Source organism: Sapajus apella, unplaced genomic scaffold (genome assembly GCF_009761245.1).
Source record: "Sapajus apella isolate SASKATOON/1434 unplaced genomic scaffold, GSC_monkey_1.0 scaffold4, whole genome shotgun sequence".
Lineage (NCBI taxonomy): Eukaryota > Metazoa > Chordata > Mammalia > Primates > Cebidae > Sapajus > Sapajus apella.
In genome coordinates this window covers 38303205-38321570 of record NW_022436944.1, presented here as the reverse complement: position 1 = coordinate 38321570, position 18366 = coordinate 38303205, and the positions used below count along the sequence as shown (strand labels likewise).

The 18366-nt window shown below is 35.7% G+C and overlaps 1 protein-coding gene and 1 non-coding gene across 7 annotated transcripts in view; both read left to right on the top strand.

Moving 5' to 3' along the window:
• Nucleotides 1–18366, top strand: part of TBC1D5 (TBC1 domain family member 5) — a 557272-nt gene that overhangs the window by 104006 nt on the left and 434900 nt on the right. For 4 of the 6 annotated variants that reach the window (XM_032259250.1, XM_032259280.1, XM_032259287.1 and 1 more), the window contains exon 3: nucleotides 8838–14042. The exons of the other annotated variants lie outside the window; for them this stretch is intronic. The gene's annotated coding sequence lies outside the window, so the exon portion shown is untranslated. The remainder of the gene's footprint in view (nucleotides 1–8837; nucleotides 14043–18366) is intronic. 6 annotated transcript variants of the gene reach the window in all.
• LOC116545167 lies at nucleotides 2527–2633 on the top strand. The gene has a single exon (XR_004266217.1). It is a non-coding gene; the product is annotated as a U6 spliceosomal RNA (small nuclear RNA).

Sequence of the window (18366 nt, the reverse complement as noted above, 5' to 3'; positions counted from 1 at the left end):
TAAGGCTTCAAAATCAGAATTACTTCTTGACCCATGGGCTGCAGAATGGATATTGTATTCACAAGCATGAACACAACATTAATCTCCTTATACATCTCTGTCAGAGCTCTTGGGTGACCAGGCACATTGTCAATGAGCAGTAATATTTTGAAAAGGATCTTTTTTTCTGAGCAGCAGGTCCACAGTGGGCCTAAAATATTCAATAAACCATACTGCAAATAGATACACGCTGTCATCCAGGCATTTGTAGGTCCTTTTCTAGAGCACAGAGTAGATTTAGCATAACTCTTAAGGGCCCTAAGATTTACCAAATGGTCAATGAACATTGACTTTAATTTAAAGTCACTAACTGCATTAGACCTTAACAGGATAGTCAACCTTCTTTTGAAGCCAGGCACTGATTTCTCCTGTCTAGCTAAGAAGTCCTAAATGGCATCTTCTTCCAATACATTGAAAGAAGATACCGTATACCGTTTTGTCTACATTGAAAATTAGTGTAGCTACCTTCATCAGTTATCTTAACTATTTTTGATAACTTGCTGCAGTTACTAGTAAGCACTTGCTGCTTCACTCTGCATGTTAATGTTACAGAGAATCCTTTTAAAAAAAACTATAGAAATCAATGTCTGCTAGCTTTCATCTTTTCTTCTGCAGCTTTCTCACTGCTCTGTCTCATCTTCATGGAATTGAAGAGAATTAGGGTCTTTCTCTGAATTAGACTGTGGTTTAAGGGGATGTTGTAGCTGGTTTGATGTTCTGTTTAGACCACTAATACTTTCTTCATATCAGCACTAAGGCCTTTTTTACTTTCTCATAATTCATGTGTTCAGTGGAATAGCACTTTTAATTTTTTTTTAGGAACTTTTCCTTTGCATTCGGAAGTTGGCTGTTTGGTTCAGGAAGCCTAACTTTTGGCCTATCCTGACTTTAAAAGTGCCTTCCTCACTAAATCATTTCTAACTTTTGATTTCAGGTGAGAGGCATAGGACTCTTTCTTTCAATTGAACACTAAGAGGCCATTGTAAGGCCATTAACTGACCTAATTTCAATATTGTTGTGTCTGAGGGTATTGGGAGGCTTGAGGAGAGAAGGGGAAAGATGGAGGAATGGCTGATCTTTGGAGCAGTCGAAACGCATTCATTGATTATCTGTCTTAATAGGTGTGGTTTGTGGTGCCTCAACATACAATGTAATTATAATAGTAATATCAAAGACCACTGATCACAGTTCACCATAGCAGATATAATAATGAAAACATTTGAAATACTGTGAGAAGTATGATAATGTGACATAGAGACATAAAGACAGCATGTACTGTTGGAAAATATATTGTATTACACATACATATAATAGACTTGCTTAACACAGGATTACCACAAACGTTCATTTGAAAAAAAAAAAAAAAGTATCTGCAAAGCACAATAAAACAAAGCTCAATAAAAGGAGGTATGCCTGTATTTTCAGCTTGCTTGTGGAGTTTAATTCTTTTTAGGAAATTAGTTAACAGAATTGAAAAATGACTTGGTTGAAAACTTCCTACTCTTAAGGTAAAAGTTTGCATTCTGTGTTGAGGAAACTGATTCCATGTCAAAAACCTGTACTAGTTGTGTATTTGGGTATTGTGCTGAGTAGGCTGATCACAAGCCTAGTTTTCTTGGTATAGTTCCTCTGTTTGCCTGCCATCCTGCCTTAATTATTTTTAGCCCTCATGTATTAGTTTTCTGTAACTTCTGTACAAATTATCACAAATTTAATGGTATAAAACTATACAGGTTTTTAATTCTATAGCTCTGTAGGTCAGAAGTCTAGTATGAGAGGTAGCATGCTAAAGTTCAAGTGTCAGAAAATCTGTTTCCCTTGTATTCAGGTTTTTCGTAAAACTCAGTTCCTTGTGATTGTAGGACCCAGGTGCCCATTTTCTTGTTGTCTGTCAACTCAGGGCTGTTACCAGCTTCTTTTGGGGGCCTATGATTTATGTATAAGGGTGCCACATGTTTTGTAGTATGACTGCTTACATCACTGTTTTACTTCTTTCTCACTAAAGCTTATTTTTCTCACATTCCTCAGTGTGTAGTAGCAAGGTAACTAGCGAGTCCTGAGTTTGAAGCATCTAAATTTGTATTGCTGCTTGTGCTTGACTTTGTTCGTACACGTTACATTTGAAGAAGAGGAATTAAGACAAGACTTTATTCCTCCCTCTACCTTTCGACTTTATTTAATACTAAAGAATTAGCTGGGCATTACATTTATTTAAACAGCTGCTATAGAAACAAATAATTTTACTAGCCCAGCTGCCTATTAATAAAGTATTTGAATGTTTTAATTTCACTTTTTAGAAATTTTTTATTAGATTAAACTACATTAATCAAAGACAATTATGTATTTTATGTGTATCTTATGACTATATTACCATTTATGTCTGTTCTTCAACTTAAATTTGAAGTCTGGAATTTCCCCAAAGCACAGAATATAATTTGTTTTCAAATGGATTAACTTGGTCTTTGGACAGCCTAAGAAGACCAATTTGTGCTCACTTCCGCAGCATATATACTAAAATTGGAAGGATACAGAGAAGATTAGCATGGCCCCTGTGCAAGGATGACATGCAAATTCGTGAAGTGTTCCATATTTTTAAAAAATCCAGGTCCAGACAGGTTCACAGCCAAATTCTACCTGACATACAAAGAGGAGCTGGTACCATTCCTTCCGAAATTATTCCAACCAATACAAAAAGAGGGAATCCTCCCTAACTTATTTTATGAGACCAGCATCATCCTGATACCAAAACCTGGAAGAGATACAAAGAAAATTTCATGCCAATATCCATGTTGTACGTTGATGCAAAAATCTTCAATAAAATACTGGCAAACCAATTGCGGCAGCACTATCCATCACCATCAAGTCAGCTTCACCCTGGGAATGCCAGGCTGGTTCAACATATGCAAATCGTAAATATAATCCATCACATAAACAGAACCAAATACAAAAACCACGTGATTATCTCAGTAGATACAGAGAAAGGCCTTTGACAAAATTCAACAGCCGTCTATGCTAAAAACTCTTAATAAACTAGGTATCGATGGAACATACCTCAAAATAAAAGCTATTTATGACAAACCCACAGCCAATATCATACTGAATGGGCACTTTGAAAACTGGCACTAGACAAGGGTGCCCTCTCTCACCATTCCTATTCAACATAGTATTGGAAGTTCTAGCAAGAGCAATCAGGCAAGAAAAAGAAATAAAGGATATTCAGTTGGAAAAAGAGGAAGTTAAATTGTCTCTATTTGCAGACGACATGATTGTGTATTTAGAAGACCCCATTGTCTCAGTCCAAAATCTCCTTAAGCTGACAAGCAACTTCAGCAAATTCTCAGGATACAAAATCAATGTGCAAAAATCACAAGCATTTCTATACATCAGTAACAGACAAACAGAGAGTCAAATCGTGAGCAAACTCCCATTCACAATTGCTACAAAGAGAATAAAATACCTAGGAATACAACTAACAAAAGACATGAAGTACCTCATCAAGGAGAACTATAAACCACTGCTCAAGGAAATAAGAGAGAGGACACAATCAGATAAAACATTCCATGCTTATGGTTGGGAAGAATCAATATTTTGAAGATGACCATACTGCCCAAAGTAATTTATAGATTCAGTGCTATCCCCATCAAACTACCATTTACCTTCTTCACAGAACTGGAAAAAACCTCCTTAAACCTCATATGGAACCAAAACAGAGCCCACATAGCCAATACAATCCTAAGCAAAAAGAGCAAAGCTGGAGGCATCACACTATCTGACTTCAAACTATACTACAAGGCTACAGTAATCCAAACAGCATGGTTCTGGTACCAAAACAGACACAGAACAATGAAACAGAATAGAGGCCTCGGAATTAATGCCACACATCTACAACCATCTGATCTTTGACAAATGGACAAAAGCAATGGGGAAAGTAGTCCTTGTTTAATAAATGGTGTTGGGAAAACTGGCTAGCCATGTGCAGAAAGCTGAAATTGGACCCCTTCCTTACACCTTATACAAAAATTCACTCCAGATGGATTAAAGATTTAAATATAAGACCTAACACCATAAAATCCCTAGAAGAAAACCTAGGCAATACCATTCAGGACATAGGCATAGGCAAGGACTTCATAACTAAAACACCAAAAGCAATGGCAACAAAAGCTAAAATGGACAAATGGGATCTAATTAAAGTTAAGAGCTTCTGCACAGCAAAAGAAACAATCATTAGAGTGAACTGACAGCCAACAGAATGGGAAAAAATTTTTGCAAGCTACCCATCTGACAAAGGGCTAATATCCAGAATCTACAAAGAACAACAAACAACCTCATCAAAAGTGGGTGAAAGTTATGAACAGACACTTCAAAAGAAGGCAATTATATGGCCAATAAACATGAAAAAATGCTTATCATCACTGGTCATTAGAGAAATGCAGATCAAAACCACATTGAGATTGATATCTCATGCCAGTTAGAATGGCGATCATTAAAAAATGTGTAGGCAACAGATGCTGGAGAGGATGTGGAGAAATAGGAATGCTTTTACACTGTTGGTGGGAGTGTAAATTAGTTCAGTCATTGTGGAAGACAGTGTGACAATTCCTCAAGGATCTAAAAATAGAAATACCATTTGACCCATCAATCCCATTACTGGGTATATACCCAAAGGATTATAAATCCATCTATTATACAGACACATGCACATGTATGTTCATTGTGGCACTGTTTACAATAGCAAAGACTTGGAACCAACCCAAATGCCCATTGATGATAGACCTGACAGGGAAAATGTGGCACATTTACGCCATGAAATACTATGCAGCCATAAAAAACAATGAGTTTGTGTCCTTTGTAGGGACATTGATGAATTTGGAAACCATCATTCTCAGCAAATTGACACAAGAACAGAAAACCAAACACTGCATGTTCTCACTCATAAGCAGGTGTTGAACAATGAGAACACATGGACACATGGAGGGGAACATCACAGATTGGGGTCTGTTGTGGGGTGGGGGACTAGGGGGAGGGATAGCAGGGGTTGGAGAGATTGGGGAGGGATAAAATTAGGAGAAATACTTAATGTAGGTGATGGGGGGGATGGAGGCAGCAAACCCCAATGGCATGTGTATACCTATGTAACAATCCTGCAAGATCTGCACATGTACCCCAGTACTTAATAAAAGACCAATTTGTGATTTTCTATTCTATATTGTTTTAATAAACTAAATAGATATTTGATATTTGCTAATTTATACACACTTGTGTCCTTAATTTAATAATCCATCTGCATTTTGATTTAGTAATGCATAAGTTAAAACCAATGCTATATCTAACGTTAATTTCTTTTTAGTTTACACCACCAGTTTTACACTCCATTTGCTGTCAGTGAAAATGTAGGCAGCAGACACACCAGGTAGTTATTATCACTAAGTTCCCTATATCATATAGGAAAAGTACATTTATATGCCATACAGAAAATCTAACACACATAAAGAGCCACTTAGCACTTTTAAGAACATATCTGATGTATTAGTTAGCTTAAATATTTTTTAGTAGAGTTAGACCCCCACGTACAGTGCATACATTCACATAAATTATCAGAACAATTCCTTGTGCTGATAAGTGAGCATCTCTCTTCTTTGTGTATGATGGTAAAGATCAGACTTGATAAAACTTTTCCCTTTCTGTTGGAATTCTAAATCTTGATACAATTAAACCATTCTTGGAGTTCTTCAGATAAAGTTACATTCTGGAAAACGTTTTTCTAAAGCCTTATTTTACATTTACATTTATGTTTCATCCTGAGTCTCTTTTCTTGAAGTTTCTGTTGTTGTTCTCTGTTCTAAGCCCATGGTGAAGTGGGGGAGGGGTGGGGACTCTTCTTTATTTCTGTTTTCCCTGTGAATTATATGTTTTTCTGTAGGCTCAACCATGTAAATTGTGTGTGTGTGTGTGTGTGTGTATTTTTTTTTTTTTCCTGAGATGGAGTTTTACTCTTGTTCCCAGGCTGCAGTGCAGTGGCGTGATTTTGGCTCACTGCAGCCTCCACCTCCTGGGGTTTAGCGATTTTCCTGCCTCAGCCTCCCAAGTAGCTGGGATTACAGCTGTTCGCCACAATGCCTGGGTAATTTTCTATATCTTTAGTAGAGATAGGTTTTGCCATGTTAGCCAGGCTGGTGTCAAACTCCTAGCCTCAGGTGATCCACTTGCCTCAGCTTCCCAAAGTGCTGGGATTACAGGTGTGAGCCACCACACCCAGTGTGGTGTATTTTTAAAAATATGTACAATGCTTGTTAGATTTTTTTCTCATTGTAATATTTTATAGCATTTAAGACATATAAAAATATAGTGTATAGTTTATATGGATACTGGCTTAAACTTGAGAGAGTAGTAATAAGAGCTAACGCAAATGTGAAATAATAGGGAAGTGAATATAATTTAATTGATATATAAAGCATAAAGAGCACACGAAAGTGTTTTTTTGTTTTTTGTTTTTTTAAAAATATTGTATTAGCATTTATTTTGCATGCTATATGAAATCAGGACATTTTAAAAAGAAAATGTCCTAGCTTTTTCCTTTAGTGAAACAAAACAATAAGAAATTTTATGTTTAAAAATGTTTCAGTTTCCTCATATTTTTAGTTTTTCTCTCATTAATATACTAATATAGCCTCTATCTCTCAAAAAAAAACCCCACAGAATATTTAAAAATTATTTTTCCTTGCAGTACATTCTAAGATCCTGCTTGTTTAACAATGTTGGGCAAAGTTTTTGCAATTACTCTCTTTATCTCCTGTGTTCTCCTTTTTTGAGTTATTCCTTCCCGACTGGAACTATCTTATATAGTGGTTCCATTTTATTTTACTTTAGTTAATTTCCTCAGGTGTATTTATAAATTTTGTTAGTGTAGTATAATTTTTAGTCTCTGCTCTTTATTCTTCCCTTTGTTTTCAAGATTTTAAATCATTACATCTTCATGGAGAACTCTAAAATCTATAGTTCTACATTTGACCTCATTTTTATGTTTCTCTCTCTCTGTCCCCTCACAGTGGATGTCTGGAACCAGGAGCATCATCCTGCCACTGACCTGTTTGCCGCAATCAGATCCAGCCATTCTTTGTTCCCTCCTATTATCCTTTAGGCTCTTTATCTTAGATCTAAGAATTCCTTGCCTTGTCCTCTCTTACCCATGATATCTCATTAGTTAATGTGTTGTCTTTGTGGTTTTTGCTTCTGCCAGTTCTATACCATTCTCGAAAGTCTAGATGACTCCTTTGCAGCCTTATTTCTGGAATACTTTAGAAGTCTCTTAATTTGTATCCCTGCTGTACTCAAAATCTGTCCTATGCATTGCTGTCAGATTAATCTCCCTATAGCATTGCTTTTACTCAGATGATCTCCTACTTAGGAACCTTCATTGGCCCCACTTGGCCTAGAGGTTGCAATTTAGAATTTTCAGCCTGGTATTTAATGTTCCCTCATGCATTTTTCCTAATGTACAGCTTTAGTTTTTTTCCTCCTGTGGCCGGTAACAAAAACGCTTTCACTTCTGTAAGGATAGTCCCAACATGCTGAGAATATTTTTACATTGGCATATCCTTCTTCATTTCACAGTGTTTTATGTCTTTTCTACATTTTGCTCTGTGATAATGATGTCCTTTCTACTTTTTTTTGTCCACCTAAAGCTTACGTACTTTTTCCAATGTGCAGCTGTCTTGCTTCCTCTGTGAAGTCTTTCTACAGTGGCTCTGCTGTGATTTCATCATCTTCTGAATTGCTGTTTTGCTTTGTTGCTACTCACAAAGCACTTTCTATTCAATATTTTGCACTATTACTTGCTTTTATTTTTTGCATGGGTCTAGGTCCTATGTTGCTGACTGGATTATAAGTGTTATGCAAGCAGGGACCGTGTTGTATTTCTTTACATTTTTCCTAGTCAAGAAATGCCCACTTATTTTTTTTTCCCCGTAAATCTTAATTGGTTGTCTACACTTAAGCACCATTGATAAAAAGTTAAATAAGAAAGGTATGGATTCAGCTTTCATGGACTTAATATTCTGGAAGAGAGAGAAAGATGTTCTGCAGCTAATTTCATAATTACCTACTTAGTTACAATTGAGGAATGTGGTTTGTCATTTTTTTTGACAAGCAAAAAACCTAGAAAATACCTTCCTTTTTCCCCTGTCGTTGGTATTTATAATTTTTCCTTACAAACAAATTTTGATAGGGTAAATTATTCTTGAAAGTGTGGGTTTTCAAATGGTCCAACTTAATTCTTTTCTTCTAAATATACATGATGCTGTATATCTGGGTAAGTTCAGTAGACAACATAATGGAAAGAATGATACGTGCCTGATATTAAAATAATTTTAAATTTTGTGTCATTTATGTGATACGTAAACTTGTGAAATAATTAAAAGATAATGAAAATAATTCCAAAAGGAAGATTTTCTAAACTAAAACCATTAGGAATTGTTAGTTAATATACTAAAGCTCTCTTTTGTAGCAGAATAAGATTAGATTAAAAGTAGACCCGTTATTCTTAGATATGTTATTTTAGCCTCAGGATTTTTTATTGTGGCTTGAACAATGTCATATATTTCATAGGTATGATTTTTTGAGATTGTAATAACCATAGAAAGTTAATGTTGAAAGAATGGCAAAATATGCAGTAAAACTAAAAATTATTGTATTTGCAAATATGAAAAACATAATTTACATAAATGTTATAGTTAGGAACATTATGAATGTAAATATGCTTTCTCTGTTTTTTGTCTTGTAATGTCCAATTCTTTGTCCAGTTAGAGATGAAGAATGATGCTGAGATGGCTGTTAAGCTATTACAACAGCTTTAAAAAAGTTAAATATCATTGATGTAAATATTAGAGAAGAGAATATTTATCTCCACTAAGTGACATGAAAAACTGTGGTAAGAATAACAGGCAGTGGGTGTATCTTAAGTAGTAAAATCCCTGAATTCAGATGCTAATTATAAGCACAAGGACACTTGCCTCCCACATACTTAAATGTTGTATATTTTCTTTAGTCAAAGTGTAATTGAGAGTTCTTGAAGTGCTGAATATGGCCTTTGTTTTTTTTATTTCCCCTTAGCATATATATTAAAAAAAAAACAATAAGACACTTCTGCTGGACTGTGATTTTGATGGATATAGGTGGAATATGAAACCATATGCTATAAAGATAAATTCAAATGATTGCTCTTGGATTGTCTTTATTGTGTGACTTTCCTGCTTCCTACTATTGAAAACCAAATGTTTAGTAGTAAAGGTAAAATTATTTAAACATATTTGAGCACATTTTACTTGCTATCTGTGGTTTACCAAGGACTTTAAGGCTTAGATTTTGAAAGGTTGTATTAATACTGGTATTAAGAGTATATCTGTTTAGATTATTCTGGACTTTAAATTTTATTTACGACATCATCTCTGGCATCTTGTCATAAAAGTTATGTGTTGTTTTACTTCATTAGCAGTTTTAACATTTGTAAGTATCTGAGAAGAAAACTTCCTCTGCATTTTGAACAGTGCCTTTCATTGGTGGTTTTCTAACAGGTTACTCAGCTGTTGAAAGGTGTGTTGTACAGATACTCTGTTCTTAGAAAGTAATAGTCTTTTAAGTTGTAGAGTAGTAGGAAAAGTCTGATAGACTTAAATTATTTTAAAAACTTTGTTTTTAGAAATAGAGGTATAAGAAAACCTTTTGTAATCTTGCCCTTTTTTTTTGTTCTTAGGTATGCTTTTTATTTAGCTTTTAGTAACTTGTAATTTAAGATCACAGTTATTAGGTGTATTTCTGCATTTTATATATCACTCCCAGATGCTATAGTATTAGTTTTTATCACTGCATATTTTATGAAATGTCAGCCTTCTGTTGGCTGTTCAGGCAGCATTGTTAGTGATCAAAGACACAACATAAAGGAAAGGAATCTAAACAGTTGGCTTATCTTTGTCCTTCATTGTGACAAAAGTACTCTAAAATTACTTAATTATAAAATGTCAAATAAAGGCATCATGTAACATGTAAAGAAATAAGTATCTTAGTATTTAAGTGAAATAAAAACTCAGTGTTTAATATCAAAAACATAGTTATAAAGAGAAATACTATCTAATTTACAAAGTTTTCCTTGTTAAGGAATGAGGTTAATATGTCGTGTGTAATTTTGTAGTACTTTGCTAAAACATAATGCTTTGCCTAGAAAAAGCCACATAGTTTTTGACATCGTAAGAGGTTACTCAGTATAAACCCTTAATTTTGTTATACAAAATATGTTCTAGAAAATTGATTATTAGCTTTAGTGTGTGCATTAAGTTGTATGTGAACCAGTTTATTAAAGTGTTTTCTTAAAGTGATCTACTTTGCATTTAAAAACTACTTCATAGTAGGAACCATTCTTTAAAAAATGAAAAAAAAAAGTAAAACAAAAACTACTTCATAGATTTAAAGATCCTTTTTTTCCTTTATTTCAGTATCAAAATAAAAGTATGGAATGGGAGAAAAATTCTCAAAGCCTGAAAGAAAATCTGTAAGAATAAAATTCTTGAATGATTTTGATCAGCTGTTGTGTATGCCCAACACAGCAGTTGGTTCAATCAATTTTATGTTTTGGGATGGTTTTATTAAAATGAGCTGCTGCTTTCAGTAAATCATTGAGAAAGATGCTGGCTTTATACATGTCTTTTTTGGTTGGGGGCAGGGCATACAATTGCAGCCTTGTAAGTCAGTAAAATTGGAGACAGTTCCTGGCTGCCATGAAAGTCAGTGTGTTGTATGGGCATTTGGAAATAGAAGTAGAATGAAGATTTAGACTAAAAATGATTTTATATAAATGTACTTTTATAGCTTTCTGCAGGAAACTGCCATTTCTAGTAAAAAGTGATCATCGGCAGATAATAGGGATTTAAGTGTATCTTCAGTTTTGTGTACAGTTTCTGTTTTTATAAATGAATGAAAGTTAATTGTTTACCAGTGTAAGAATTAAATCTTTGGAAAGCAATTTGAAAGACATAGCCATTGCATATGAGTTAGAGGCCTCAACATTTTGTCTTAATATGCTTTATGCACTTACTACCCAAACTATGGTCTGTGTTGGTGTTACTTGAGAGCTTCCTAGATATGCAGAATCTTAGGCCTAATCCCATACCTGCTAAATTAGAATCTGTGTTTCATCAAAATTCCTAGGTAATTCATATGAGTATTAAACTTTGAGAAGCACTGCCATAATTTAGACCTCTCATTTTCTCTGTGTGTATGTGTGTTTTAGTTGTGGGGTGCTTATATTGGAGTTGGTCACCTGCAGTTCAAGAATTGGAAGAGGAAGTGGAAACTCACACCAGAATTTTAGTGGGCACCCGAGAGTAGACAGAGTTAATTTAGAGCTCACAGGCTTTTGGTCTTTAAGCAATTGCAGTTTGAATCAGTAGCTACTTTGTATATTACATAGAAGGCTTCATGTTACCCTGGTAATATTAATCAGTTGTTTGAGCATGGCAGTATCCTCTCTTGTTCTCAGATACTTACGATGTTTTGTGCCAGTCATAATGTAGTAACATTTCCAAAGTGTGTTCTACGGTATATTTTTTTCTAGGAGATGCTTGGAGTGTAAAGATCCTATGGTCACATAAATCTGGAAAGCACTGAATACTTTCTTTCCCATAAAAGAATTAAAAGACCCGAGAACCTGGTGTAATTTAGTTCAATTTAGTGTTTTCCCAATTTACTTGACTATAGCATCCTCTGTTTTGTTTTGTTTTTTTAAAACAATCTTTAAATTCTTTTTTTAACGTGTGCACAAACTGACTTCTTTCCACATTTATCTATCTTAGTCAAAATAAGAGATATGGACAACTTCTGAAATTGTCATGATGTTATGGCACATAAAACATACTTTCTGGTATTTTACCTATAAATGGTACTGGTGTAGCTCTTGTGTACTGAAGGGGCTAAACATGCAGGCATTTTTGAGAATTGGAGTAACTGAGAAGTCATAATGTAGAATAGGAATCCCCAATTCCCTGGTCATGGACTGGTATTGATCCATGGCCTGTTAGGAACCAGGCTGCACAGCAGGAGGTGAATGGTGAGCAGGTGAGCATTACCACCTGAGCTTTGCCTCCTGTCAGATCAGCAAGAGCATTAGATTCTTGTAAGTGCGCAAACCCTATTGTGAACTGTGCATGCAAGGGATCCAGGTTGCTCATTCCTTATGAGAATATAATGCCTGATGATCTGAGGTGGAACAGTTTAGCCTTGAAACCATCTCCCCCCAGCTCCCTCCTGATTCGTGGAGAAATTGTCTTTCATAAAACCAAAAAGGCTGGTGACTGCTGAATTAGAAAGTGAGCATTGAACTGATGCCAGTCAGATTTGATGGATGAATGAAAGGGAGAAAACTGACTATTCCTAGTATTTGCTGGAAAGAGAAAAACCATGAACAATGGAATAAATTAAACATTTCAGTTGAATAAATGTTTACGGAATTGCTAATAAAGAATAGGCTCTGTACTTGGCCTTGGGCAAACAGTAGTGTAAAATATACAGTCTGCCCTCTAGTTGCTTATTGGAATGAGCATAGTACATTCTGATAAATGTACAAGAGCTGGAATGCAGAACATAGGATTTTCCTTGTGGATTTATTAAAAGAAAAAAAAAAGTTGGCCAGAATACTATATCCTGGAGTGCTAGAGACAGGACATAACTGTAGTTGTAGATGTCTCTGGTTAAGAGAAACAGGAAGGGACAATTATGGGGCAGAATTTCAAAAGGTAAGATTGGGAAGACCAAACAGCCTTGGAAGACTTAGAGCTTTTCGTACTCAATTGCCCAGATTTGGTTACTTGAAGTGCATGACAGTCCTCCATCACATATTTGAGACTCCCTTAATTTCTGCCAAAAGAAGTTCTTGCAGGGTTATCTTTTATCTGTTCTACCCCAGCTCTGGAAACAGCCATTTCTCTGAGGAACTCTGATTATTTTTAGGGGGGAATAATATTAATGATCAGGATCTTGGCACTAGTGTGCTGATTGCTCCTGGGTCTTGGCTTTTAGGCCCTTTTAGAGGACAGAGGTAGGAAATATATAAGCTTTATGTATACACATACATCTACATTTATACATATATACACAAATGCATCTTGCAACACATACATGAACATATACATCAGCAAATTTTTTTTTATTTAGAGATACACCAGTATTTCTAAGCCATTTGCAGAGGTTTCTTTCCTGTTTGCTTTCATATTTATATGTTCCTTCTTTCACAGTGAGAACCTTGGCTTCAAACGGCATCAACACATTCACTTTTTTGTTCATCTAAATAATAGGTCTAAAACAGTTTCAAGATTGTTTAATCATATCATTATAAGAACAAATATACCAAGAAAAGCTCGAAATTTGTTTGAAGTTATCCCTCCTTTCTGTACTCAATTCTTTAGGTATGTAACCAAATACTGTTCTCATAATTACTTAGCTCATTCTCTCTTATTCCCTAAATGTGGCTACGATATTAATTTGAAATACAGTTCACTTGTTTTAGTTTTCTTTCAGCTTTTGTGCTCCCTTTTCATTACATCCCTGTTGATTTAATTTTTTGACTAGGTAGAAGATTATTTTCCAAAAAGTAAAACTGAACAAGAAAGTATACTCAGAAAATTGTCACTCCCTCCTCCGCATTCCACCCCATACTTTGTAGGAAACCAATTTTATTGTTTTCTGGGCTTTACTCATTTTTATAAAGATATGCAGAGATATGTATGTTTTCTTATTTTCCTTTTTTTTCTAAAATGTAGCATATATGTTCTTTTGCAATTCGCTTTTTTCAGGTATCAGTATCTCTAGGAAATTGCCTCATAACAGTTCATAGAGATTTTCCTCGTTCGTTTTTACAGGTGCTTACTACTTTCTGTGTACCATAGTTTGTTCAACCAATCTCTTATGTTTGCACATTTAAGTAGTTTCCAATATTTTACAACTACAAATCTGCTGCAATGGTATGTATTTTTCATAGTTTTACAGTTGTATATTCAGGGCAAATTCTTGCAAGTGGGATTGCTGGTGATAGGGCAAATACTAAGCCCGGTGTGGTGGTTTGCACCTGTAATCCCAGCTACTTGAGAGGATCCCTTGAGCTCAGGAGTTCAAGGCTGCAGTTAGCTATGATGGAGTCATTACTCTCCAATTTGGGTGACAGAGTGAGACTTTGTTGCTAACAAAAACAACAAAAAAGAAAAAAGGGCAAATACTTACCTGGTTTCATTAGCATATTACCAGGTTCCCTGCATGGAGGTTGTAACATTTTGCCTCCACCCCTGCAGTGTATAAGAATGCTGTTTCCCTACAGCCTTCCAAACAGGGTGCATTCTGAAACTTGAATTTTTGCCAAGTGGTAAGTGAGAAATGGTAGTTTGGGTACATTTAATTTGCATTCATCTTTTATGTGTGGAGTTGAATTTCTTTTCACATGTTTAAGGGCCACTTTCCATAGGATATTTGGGCTTCCCCACCTTAGTTTTAGAAGTTCTTTGTAGGGATATTGGGAATTTATCTATGATACATGTTGCAAATGTTTCCTTCCAGTTTGTTACCTGTTTTTTGATTTTGCTTATGATGTATTTTTGTCATGCAAAAGTTTTATGGTTGTACTTTAGTCCTAGTGAGAAAGTCTTTTCTTTTATAAATTCTTAGTTTATAGGAGGAATCCCTCTCTCCTGCCTCCCCGCCAATTTAAAAAATACTAGTAGTTTTCTTACAATTAGATCTCTGATCCATTTGCAGTTTATTTTTATGTATGGTGTGAGAAACATTGAATTTTATCTTTTTGTCTATTCATTTGTTTAAAATGACTATAACTGTGCTAATGATTTGTTATATCACCTTTACAGATATTAGATTTCTATCTGTAGTGGAATCTATTTCTGGATGTTCTGTTGCACTGTTCTGCCTCTTCATGTAGCAGTCCTATACTATTTTCATTATAGAAGCTTTATACTATGTTTTAACGCCTGTAGTATGTGTTAATGAGGTAGTTCCCTCATGTCTATTTATTTTAGTGTTTCCCAGTTTTTCTTGAACTTTTCTATTCGAACTTTAGTATCAACTTGTCTAGCTCCATCAAAAGCTTTATGATTCGTAAGTTTATGACCTATTGATGTTGAAATGTCCTAGGTAGGTAGGGCATTTCAATATCAAAAATCTGTCATTGGTTATTTCTTTTCAGTTGTACAGTCCTACATTTCTATGTTTTAAGAATGTTTATTTTTCTTCATGTAGGTTTTGAACATTTCTGTTTATTCCTAAGTATTTTACCTTTTAAAATTACTATTTAAAATGGGGCTTTCTCATCCATTAGGTATTCTACTTAACTGTTATTTGTACGTAGAAGTGGGACTGATTTTTTCATGTTGATTTTGTATCCTGCTGCATTGCTGAATTCTTTTGTTTTTTGAGTTTTATTTTCAGTTTTCTAGGATTTTCCAGGTATTCCTTCAGGTCATCTGAAAATAGTTTTATTTCCTCTTTTCTAGTTCTTTTGTGTATAATTATTTTTGCTACTATTTTTTTTTTTTTTTTTTTTGAGACAGAGTTTTGATCTTGTCAGCCAGGCTGGAGTACAATGGCATGATCTCTGTTCACTGCAGCTCTGCCTCCTGGGTTCAAGTGATTCTCGTGCCTCAGCCTTCCTAGTAGCTGGGATTGCAGGTGCATGCCACCATGCCCGGTCAATTTTTGTATTTTTTTTATTAGAGACTGGGTTTCACCATGTTGGCCATGCTGGTCCCAAACTCCTGATCTCAGGTGATCCACCCGACTTGGCCTCCCAAGTGCTGGGATTACAGGATTACAGGTGTGAGCCACTGCGCCGGGCCTAAACTAGTTTTATTTATTCTTTTCAATTCTTTTTTCTTTTTTCTTTTTTTTTTTTGAGACAGAGTCTTACTCTGTCACCCAAGGTAGACTACAGTGGCATGATCACACCATGCTGTAGCCTAGACCCCTTGGGTTCAAGTGATTCTCCCACCTAAGCCTCCCTAGTAGCTGGGACTGCAGGCACACACCACCATACCCAACTAATTTTTGTGTTTTTTGTAGAGATGGGGTTTCCCCATGTTGCCCATGGTCTCCCAGTGTGCTAGGATTAGGGGAGAGCCACTGTGCCCTGCCTTCTTTTCAAATATTATTTCTTAATGTTTTCAATGTTTTCTTTAGTCTAATTGTGTCAACAAATATATTCAGAATAGAGTGGTATTGGGCATCCATGCCTTGTTCCTGAACTTAGTGAGAATGAATAATGTTTAGTGAGAACTGTCAATGGGAGAAAAGATAGAAACTTGAGATATTGCATTATTCTTAGTGCTTTATAGGCATTATAACAGAATCATCTATATTATTTCTCTTTCTTTTTACAGCCAAATTTTTTGAAGGCATTCTTTCTGCCTGCTAACTTTTCACCTTCATTTTCTTACCTTCCATTGTTACTCCTTAAACCATACCAGTCCACTCTGGTTTCTCAGTTGTCCAAACATGTACCAACTAAAGTTGGTATTGAGACTTCCGTGTTGCTAAATCTAATGGACCTTTTTTTCCCCCTATTTTCATCTTACTTTTCCTCTTAATATTATTCAACATTGCAGAGCAGGCCTTCAGCTAAGTCTGCATTTTCTTCTTAGCTTCTGTAACATCACATTCTTAGGTTATTTCTTCTTAGTCTTCTCCATTAGTTCTTTCTTCTCTGCTTAACTTCTAACATTTGCATATTCTAGGTCTCCTAAAATTCTGTTCTATCTTCTTTTAAACTCTATTCATTGTAAATCTTTCTATATTACATTTATTGTAAGAGTGACATCTTGAGTCAACACTTGCTGAAATCAGGATTTATGTCTGCCTATCTGCTATCCATTTTCACTTTGAGATGTCAAAGTCACTTTACAATGTAAGTTCTAATCCCTCCTGAAACACCTCCAGTTTTTAGTATCATCATGTAATCCAATGGATAAGCTAGAAATTTAAGATTCATGTTTGATTTTTCTTTTTCATTCATCATCTTTATTCACTTCATTATCAAGTTCTATTGAACTTCTCTTTCCATTCCCTCCAATTTTCTCTAGTTTTATTGATTGATTGAGACAGAGTTTTGCTCTCATTGCCCAGGCTGGAGTGCAGTGGCACAGTCTTGGCTCACTGCAACTTCTGCCTCCTGGGTTTAAGCATTTCTCCTGTCTTGGCCTCCCAAGAATCTAGGATTACAGGCACCTGCCACCTTCCCCGGCTAATTTTTGTATTTTTAGTAGAGATACGGTTTCATCATGTTGGCCAGGCTGGTCTCAAACTCCTAACCTCAGGTGATCCACCGCCTTGGCCTCTCAAAGTGCTGGGATTACAGGTGTGAGCCACCACACCTGGCCCAATTTTCTCTAGTTTAAAACAGAGACTTTTCTGCTAGAAGAAACATCACACTTACATGTCTCTATGTGTTCTACCAATTACAGCCATCTTTACATAGAGACATACAAGTAAGATTAGAATTAACCTTAAACTATCTTGTTAAAGGCACTGATTGCAAGAATAACAAATTTGAGTGGTCACTGAGTGCTTAATAGTAAGTGAGATCAGATTTACTTTTGCAGCACTTAGTAAGACTGAAAAAGTGGGAAGAGGCTGGGTGCAGTGGCTCATGCCTGTAATCCCAGCATTTTGAGAGGCTGAGGTGAGTGTATTGCCTGAGCCCATGAATTTGAGACTAGCCTGGTCAACATGATGAAACACCGTCTCTACAAAGCATACAAAAAAATTAGTCATGCATGGTAGAGTATGCCTGTAGTCCCAGCTACTTGGTAGGCTGTGGTGAGAGGATCACCTGAGCCTGGGAGGTTGAGGCTGCAATGAGCCATTGTCACGTGACTAAACCTAATAAAGTGCCTGTAGATCCCCTTGGGTATCCTAAAGGGATGATCATGTCAGAAAATATGGCAACTTTTTCCCCCTTTTTGCTCATTATGTATTTTGTTTCTTTTTTTCATCTCACTGTGCTATCTTGAAGTTTTAGTATAGTTGAGTAAAAGTGATGATAATGAGCTTCTGTATCTTATTCTTTTCCTTTTTTATTTTTTATTTTTTGAGATGGAGTCTTGCTCTGTTGCTCAGGCTGTAGTGCAGTGGCAAGATCTTAGTTCACTGCAACCTCCACCTCCCAGGTTCAAGCGATCCTCCTGCCTCAGCCCCCCAGTAGCTGGGATTGTAGGCACTTGCCACCATGCCCAGCTAATTTTCGTATTCTTAGTAGAGACAGGGTTTTGCCATGTTGGCCAGGCTGGTCTT